Consider the following 8678-nt stretch of genomic DNA (forward strand, 5'->3'; position numbering starts at 1 on the left):
GTACCGCGTTACATGCGGGATGCACCGTTCCGCTACACTTAATTCAATTACCCAATGAAGCGACCGTAGTGCGCTAGTGTTGGTGATCATATCTATTAACACGGGGCAGACATACCGTCCGTACCATCCTTAGCGCCCGTTTTTTTTATTGTTGCTGCTACTGCTGACCTACGTGAGATGGGCCAGTGATAGCGCCAATCCAGATCATCGGTATCAGTGGATCAAGCGAGTGGTGGCACGAATGCTTTTTTCCCTGCACGAATTTTGTCGCACCCCGTGTGTTGAAGTGTAGTGTTTAACGTTTCACAACTTTCACAACTACGGGCGAAAAAGTTCTTTGACAGCTCCACCTGCATATTGCTGTGGATCGGCAACAAATTCGTAGAGTGTTTTTGGCATCCCAAACGCATTACGTGCAATTTACCCCCCACACACCGTGGAAAAGTGTTTTGTTTGTTCGTCCAGCACTGGTGGGCCAAGGGTATTCTGTGCAGTGGCGAGTAAAAGCTAATCAAGCGGTGCAGAGATTTGAGAAATTGTACTAAATCCGGTCACATCATCCGTTGTGTTAGCACAGGGCGTTGAAGGGGTGGCTAGCCGAGATAGTAGTGGTTGTGAAGGTGGGGGAACGGAGCGGGTGTACAGGGGCGTGTTGTGGCCGTAAGTGGCGCGAGGAAGTGCGATTTGTAAAGGGGGTAAAGATGGAAGCCCACATCCGGTCGTCAAGGGAAAAGCAGCCAGTGGCCCGGGAAGCAGTGTTTTGTAAAACATGAATCGCTAATATCGGTCCATTCCCTGCCACGGATCAGGCACCGTGAGGAGACGAGGTCAAACGTGCCATAAACCGTCATCATCTGTGCGCGGTGTCCTTCGCACCGGTGTCACACCGAAAGCTTCCATGGTGTGATGGAATGCAGGTGCGTGCAGGGTTGCAGATTGTTCGACCGAAGCTTACAGATTCAACTGACCGTGACGTTCGGTGGTGTAAGGGTGAACAAATATTGCGACTGTTTGCCAGTGCGTAAAAAAAGGTCCAACTCTTCCGTAGACAGTGTACGGTGGCCACGGCCAATATTCGGCAGTTTGTAGTGGTGCGTTACGGGGCGTTACGGCGGACGAAATTGTGCTAATTTGCGCTGCCGTGTGATATTTTTTTTGCTTTTCGGGGTGTCTATATCGCTGCACAGCCGACAGCGGCGAACAAAACGGCGACACCAATACCACCAGGCGTGAGATAACCGCCGCACGGCAGAAACTCAAGCAAGGGCCGGGCCGCCGTGTACGATCAGCTGCATTGCGATCGTTAGTAGCTGCAACCGGGGGAAAGCGTAGAGAATTGAGACTGTTACTTTCAATATTAAAAGTAAGTATGTTGCCGTCGCGAGAATGGGCCTAATTTGGGACGAATTTATCTGTATATAAATGCAACATTAAGCTAATGCCGCATCTTCGCAGCGTTGCTGCTGTGTACCACGTGATTTGGATCACTGCTCTCAGAATATAATAACCGCCATTCATGTTGGTCCTTTTATCCACCACAGCCGTGCTAAGATGTATCCCCGTGCTTATGCGTAGGAAGTTAATAGAGCCGCGTTTTCAAAAATAAATTTATTCCAAGATTTATATTCCAGTGGTAGTGTTATCAACGTTTGGCGGCGCACGTGTCACAAGCACAGGATAATCAAGATAAAGCAAACGGAGATTGAACTAGCGTCATCACGAATTGTTTTTCCACACATTAATAGCAGCGCGTGGGACATATTTTCTTGTTGTCCCGCAACATTATATCTCTTAGTACTGAGGAATAGGACCTTCTTGACGTTGACGTGAATAGGACGTTCTTGAAGCATAACGCAACAGCTTTACATTGAATATATTGATAGAACTAAATTTTTAAAGAAGTAAAAAAGCCCAACTTGATTGGATGATCTTCATACGACAGATCAGCTATAAAATCCCATCAGAGCCGTTCTGTCTATCGGAACTTCTGGATCTGCCTCATTCAGACACTGTAATCTTAGAGATCTTAGACTTCCATTGCTGACATGCTTAGATTTAATTCCTGTCCGGACAATCACCAATCTAATCTACGTGTAGTTGAAGTTCAGGAGATCCAGAAACCGCTGATCAAGAACTCCTGAGCTTCTAAAGACAATAGAATTGTCAGAAGTAGTAAGATTAGTCAGAACAGTCAGCGTAAATTGCTGTTGTATAACATGTTAACAACTGCTTTTCGTCACTCTACCCTATTCCCTCTATCAGTTTTAAGCGTTACTAACGAACGTTTAATGAGGGGAAGTTATTACCGTTTTATTACTGCCTCATCATCGTTTCTAACAAACACACGATCGATATCAAACACGCCTACGTGTATCGCTTTGCTATATGAATCATTTTTCCCTCACGGCACGGTCCACTCAATCGATTAGGAAGGTCGTGGGAAAACTGAACCAGACGGTGGAAGTATCCAATTCACGCTCTTCCGCCGAATGATAAAAATAACCCAACGATCGACGCCAAAGTCAGGTTTATGGTAAATAGGGAGGTTTGAAGGTAAAGGAAAAAAAAACCGCCGGCTGTCCCGGTGCGTCTTCTTCGGGTGCATGAGAAATTCGATTAGCTAGACACGATCACCGGCCGCTCAGTGCTACCTGAGGGTGCAACTTTTTCCACGCGTGTGTCAGCGCGCGGCTTGGCAATACGATCCCCTGGTGCTGGTAGAGGCAGGGGACAGAAGCAGTTGCTTGCACCAGCGAATTCGGTGGAGATCGGTGGTATGTTGCGGGGCGTGTTACAATTGCAACCGGCGGAAGGTCCGATCATTTGTCGATTATGTTTCCCAACACCGAACGTGCTGAGCGCAGGCTGCGCGATTAGCGACGTACTGTCCCCGGTGGCCACGATATCGATTCGCCGGCCAGAACGGGTGTGTGACCCGGGTGGTGGACCCGGAGGGAGCGTGTGTTTGAGCAGACCACGCTGCATCGCAGGTTAATTGCATCAGACTGTATCGAATGCAACTATTAGATAATTATCATCAATTAGCCTGAAGTATGTAAACAGTGGCTAGATTGTTCTAGTTGGGAAGGCCACCGTTCAGCCGAGCCGCGAGCCGTGGGATGATGGAATTGGTGAGCATTATTTCGTGAGCCAACCACACGCAACGCTCGAAGGTTGCATCGAACGGCTGTCGGAAGCGATTGGCCGCGTACAATCCCATTGCCGATTGACAGTACGTGATGGAAATGGTTCCAAGCAGGTGAAAGGTAAAAGAGATACCGCCGATCGGGATTATGTTCGGGGTTTTTTCCATGCATAGTTAGTAAAACGGCTGGGATTTCCTGGCTCACAGTGATTCATGGTAGTTGACAATGTAAAACAAGCTTGGGGACACAATAATGTATCTGTAACACGCTCGACATGGCAAGAAATCTCGTGGAAGACATTGTCAGAATTATCCAATGGGTTATCGGGGGATATATTTCCTGTATGCAGCCGTATTTAATTTGAATTCTCAGAAACATTCATGACTCAATGCTGTCTACAGTGATACCTTGGAAAATTCTTTCGTAGACTTCATAAAGTTTCCTCGCAGGGTATTTAAACCATTTGCCGTTTGCCCAATTTATACTCAAAAAACTCAGAGAATACCTTCAAATAGTTCATGATGCTGTACTTTTGCTGTTTCTGCTGTACTGAAGAAGTCTCTGTCATTGGCATATGTCAATACTAGAGATAACTTGTCGAATATTAACTATAGACGGCTAACATCTCTGAATTAGGAGAGTTTAGTTCTCTTTAGCTATAGCTTTTTGTACAGACATTGGTTAGAGATAGCAAAGCGAGTGTTATCTTTCTATTTTTTAAAAAGATTCTTCTTCTTTGTCGGCACAACTACCTTAGAAGGTCTAGATGTCGGACATTTCTGGCTTTCTGTGACTTTATTTACCCGTAAGCTGGATAGTCAGTCAGTCGGGGGTTTGGTCCGGATGGGATTTTGGTCCAGTCCGTTCATGTGGAGACCGGCGCCCTGAACATCATGTCACCGGAAAATTGGAATTTTGAAAATAGAAAAGTATTGTGGAGGTATATCACAATCAAAATTTAGTCGTTCTGATGTAACATTTCCGTTATATTGATAATATTAAGTTTGAAGGGTCCATTTGAAAAAATCAATTTGAATGAATCTCCGCTCACTTCCACGAAGACTTCCACGATCACGAAACAGCTGAAACGTTCATTCGATGGATTCACCCTTTGGACAGTGCACTAGAGCGCATCATCATCATCATCATCAACACCATCATCAGCACTGCAAATCCAGCTTCAACAGGTATAGCTACACATACACAACCACCGCACGCATCATGGACGGTGCTCCGATCGGGGCAAGTGCATTGTCATCTCCGTGCGCCTGTGCTTGGTGGTAGTGCGATCGGGGACCACAAAAAGAAAGCACGCAGAACCAGCGCGAGAGCGAGAAAGGGAAATGCATTTCTCCTACCGCATGATGCAGTGCCGCCCATGTGTGGGTAGCGCATCGCGGGACGGCTTGCTGTGTGCGTGCGTATCTTTTATTTCCCACTTCTCGAGTGATTATGATGCGTTTGACGTGATCGGAGGGAAAATGCATTTGTCCGAAAGCGCGCTGCGTGACAGTCCCAAACGAAGCGATAGTGTGTCCCAATCAAAGCAAACGGTGCAGCAGGGTTAAATTGCCTTTACCTGCACAGCTCGCTTAACGCACAAAACAAACAAACAAAAAACCGAAAACCAAACAAAGCGGGCAGTCGATTTGGACTGCGACTGCTGCAGTGAAGTGAAATCAAAGTGTTTTTGTTCTCTTGCAAACTGGTGTACAGGTGTGTTTAGGTGTGTATTTGGGTGGAATTTGATTGGGATTTTACTCTTACTTGTGCTGTGTTGCGATTCGCGGTGGTTTGTGCATTTATAGCCGTGCTCTTACATCATACAACGCATGCTAACAGGCTTACCAACTGATCCTAACGTTAGGCTTACGATTCAATTTATGGCCAGAGTTTAGGAAAAGGTCAACATCGTGGAGAAGAAGAAGTAGAAAACATGTGTTTTGTTGTGTGCTTTCCGATCGCATTCAGCTGAAACTATCACGCTGTTTCGTAGCAAATATTGTAGAGTGAAATGGGACCAAAACACAAGGCAGATCTGTCGCTGATCATGACAACTGGTCATGAAATTTCAATCCATATGACTGAAAACATTTGCACGTGTTCGATTTAAAATGCAAATCAAAGTATACAATTTTGATCTTCACATATCTCTTTTGTTTGTTGCTTACGGTAAGTTCAGAGAAAACGTTATATATTTTTTTATCGAAAATTATTGATGATTTTGTTTAAATACAATTTCTTGTACAATAGCGGAATATGAGTTTGTAAACGTCTTCTAAGGTCTGCAGATAATGATCGTTCAAATAGTACTTTGGGTTATACATTAATCAATAATAAACCCGGTTTGGACCTCTTCAATAGACAATGGGTTTCGCACGCACAGTTATGTTTGCATATTGTTATCTCACTTAAAGAAGCATTTAAGTCTTTTTATGGATTAATTTGTATTGTGATTTTATTTCTGTTCTCATGATTTGTTTTATATGAATTAAATTGAACGAGAAATGAAGTCATATTTTGATATTATGCAGCAAAGGGAAAAAAATATGACAATAACATTATTTTTAGAATAAATTTGAGTTCTATAATGAATAAAAATAATAATAAGCCAATTTTCAAACATAAATTAGACCAAAACATCGCTTTTCTCTCAGAAAGAAGGGCATTTACTTGCGGATCAGGCAACATTTTTATATTTTATTTGATTTTATTTTATTTATTAATTTGATTTTTATTTTCTACAACATCAATTGTAATTTTTGTTTTATTTATCAGAAGAACCGCATTTATTACACATACACTCTTCACTGTATTTTGTAACTGCTCTTTTACACGGCTGCTTCGACAGATGGGCGTGTAAATGGTCCTGGTAGTAGCAACATTTAACACCTTTTTCCTAATTTATGTACTTTTGACACTATGCGAATCCTTGCCACATTTCACTTCATGCACACACATGCATACACTCCGTTGTTCACAACAGCTCAGAAGTCTCAGTAGAGCATTAAAACACAAGAAGCAGTGCAATGTACGAAAGGGATGGAATGCTACCTTATCGAGTGCCGTTCAGTTTGTGGGTTTTGCCAGTGTGAAAGCTGGGAGTTGAGGAGTAAAAATTGCTCCCTGGGTAGCGGCCAGTGATGTGCGCTCGGTAGAGATGGGCAAAACGGTTCATTTCGGTGAACGATCCAGTTCATTTTCAAAAAAGAACGAACCGTGAATCGTTATTCTTTCGTTCTTTTTTGTGTGAGGGTAGTGAAATAAAATGCTTTTCTTACAACAGACTAAACAGAATAAAGATATTTCTAGTAATACGATATGTTCTCTGGCCTTCCACGAATCGTTTAAAACACAAACTGTGTTTATTGAACAGTGTTAAACAGTGGCTTAAATATTAAATATTTTATAGCAACTAATTATGCTGAAATGTTGCAAAAACCTATAGTTCCTATAGTGCTCGCAGTAGCACTTGCATAGAGAACTTCAGCAAAGCGAAAATAATAGTCTACTTGGATGGAATATAACAAAACAAACCAGTGAGCCAAGTGTTGAAGGGCTCATCTACCGTTTATTGCCATTGGAGGGATAAATTGACCTCAAAACTTCGGAACAAAAATGCACACAGGTCCTACGAACGATAGAGGTCGAATATGGATCTTTACCTCAGTGTTATAGGAAAAGTGTTAGTCATAAAGTGACGAACAAAAAAAAAACAGTTCCACTATTGGTACAAGGTTCTTTGAGCGCCCTTGGTCGGTTCATTCATATTTTTGTATGGAAAAATGCGACTTACAGTTCTATAAGCGAACCAGGGCAATTTTTTTCCTCAGCAATTTTTTGCACTGCGATTTTAGTCATATGTGTTTAAAGCTTTAAAAAAAGAACAATCCACTCTTTTTCACGAATCAAATTCGTTCGTTCTTTTTGAAGATCCACAAGAAGTTCACGGAACTCTTTCTCTTGGCACATCTCTAGCGCTCGCACTCATGAGCGGATATATTAGGTCATCGTGAAAGTCATGTTGCGTTTTTGCAGACGGAAGTTAAGAGCGTATATTGCCAATATCGGTTTTAGCGCAGAAGATATTCTGTTTCACCAGTAATGGTAATGTTATAAAATTGGAGTACATTTAATATGTTTAAATATAGTTTATGTATTTAATGCGGTTTCTTTTATAGTTACGTCCGGTTTAATTGGATCCATCTTTATTTTTCGTATGATGATTTCGATTTGTCGTGTACTTGTTTTTTCACTATTTTTAATGCATTCCCTGCTTCACATTGTTTCTGTTATGCAAAATTAGTTATTTCTGTGTACTTGTAGCGTAACATCATATGTTTGCTTTCTTCTAGACACAAATACAGAGGAGCTTAAACTCTAAAATGAGCTTAAACTCTTAAAAAAAAACTTTAGTTTTGTTTGCAACAATAAAACAAACAGGAAAACTAATTTATACAATCTTTTCCCGAGTTCCTGGTAGAATAATGTGTACCAGAGAAATTCGTATAAATCGAATTTTCAGGTCACTTGAATTCCCTTTAAAATATCGTTTTTATTTAGCATTCAGGGATCGTTTTCTTCTTTTCGTGTTATGAAGTACATTACATTTACATTTATTTCGATAATTAAATCAAATTCCTACCAAAATTAATTATTATTATTGTTATTAATGTTTGTAATATTAAAACGTAACACATTTTTTTTTAAAAAATGAAATTTGACAAAAAAATCAATTCCACATACAAAATTGGATGAGCTGTCAAAATTTTGAGATTCGCGTATCTCGAATTTACGTAACTCGAGTGTCGCGTAACTCGGGAAATGGCTTTACACCAAAAAGCCGTATATCCTTGTTATCCGGCAACCTTCGAGTCCTGATGAGCACAGATAATCGGGACTCCGGCGTACTGTAAATCAATGATTTTTTTTATTTAAATACATCAGATTTTTTTTCATTTTAAATAATTATTTCCGTCATTTACCTAACAAAATACATCCTTTCAAACAATGCAGCAAAATAATGGAACACAATTTTTAGTTAAAAAAAATTATCCCGCGCACAAGCGAAAAGATGACATTGCTCTCCGGATAACCTAATATTTGTGTGCATTCGCTGAAGCCCGCGCGTACTTTAAATACCCGCTAACGTCGGAAAACGTTATTAAACGCGCAATCGTCAGTGTCGTCTCGTGGTTGCAGCAAGCGCGTGCCAGTTCGCGAATCGCGAAATCCGTTGTATAGCACATACGATAACACAGAAAAAAGGGCAATAAAAAACACAAAAAAGCAACAGAAAAAATACACACACACCGAGTGCGTCTCTTTGAAACCAATCTTTACACCCGTGCGTTATTTCCGTCGAGGGGTAACACAGTGACAACACGCAAAAAGAAGATTTTGTTCACAGCAGCAGAAAATTTAGCCCCCAAAACATCGTTGTCGCTTCAATCGGCGGTAGCTAATTAGTGCCTTTGAAGCACAGTGGTTTTGTTTTGTTTGCGCTGTGATCCAGCTGGAGTGTGTGGTTAA

General features: G+C 41.6%; 1 protein-coding gene across 1 annotated transcript in view; it reads right to left on the reverse strand.

The window, feature by feature from the left end:
• The window catches only part of LOC128301958 (E3 ubiquitin-protein ligase LRSAM1-like), a 93290-nt gene that overhangs the window by 18764 nt on the left and 65848 nt on the right, over positions 1-8678 (reverse strand). The window lies entirely within an intron of this gene.

Source organism: Anopheles moucheti, chromosome 3 (genome assembly GCF_943734755.1).
Source record: "Anopheles moucheti chromosome 3, idAnoMoucSN_F20_07, whole genome shotgun sequence".
NCBI lineage: Eukaryota > Metazoa > Arthropoda > Insecta > Diptera > Culicidae > Anopheles > Anopheles moucheti.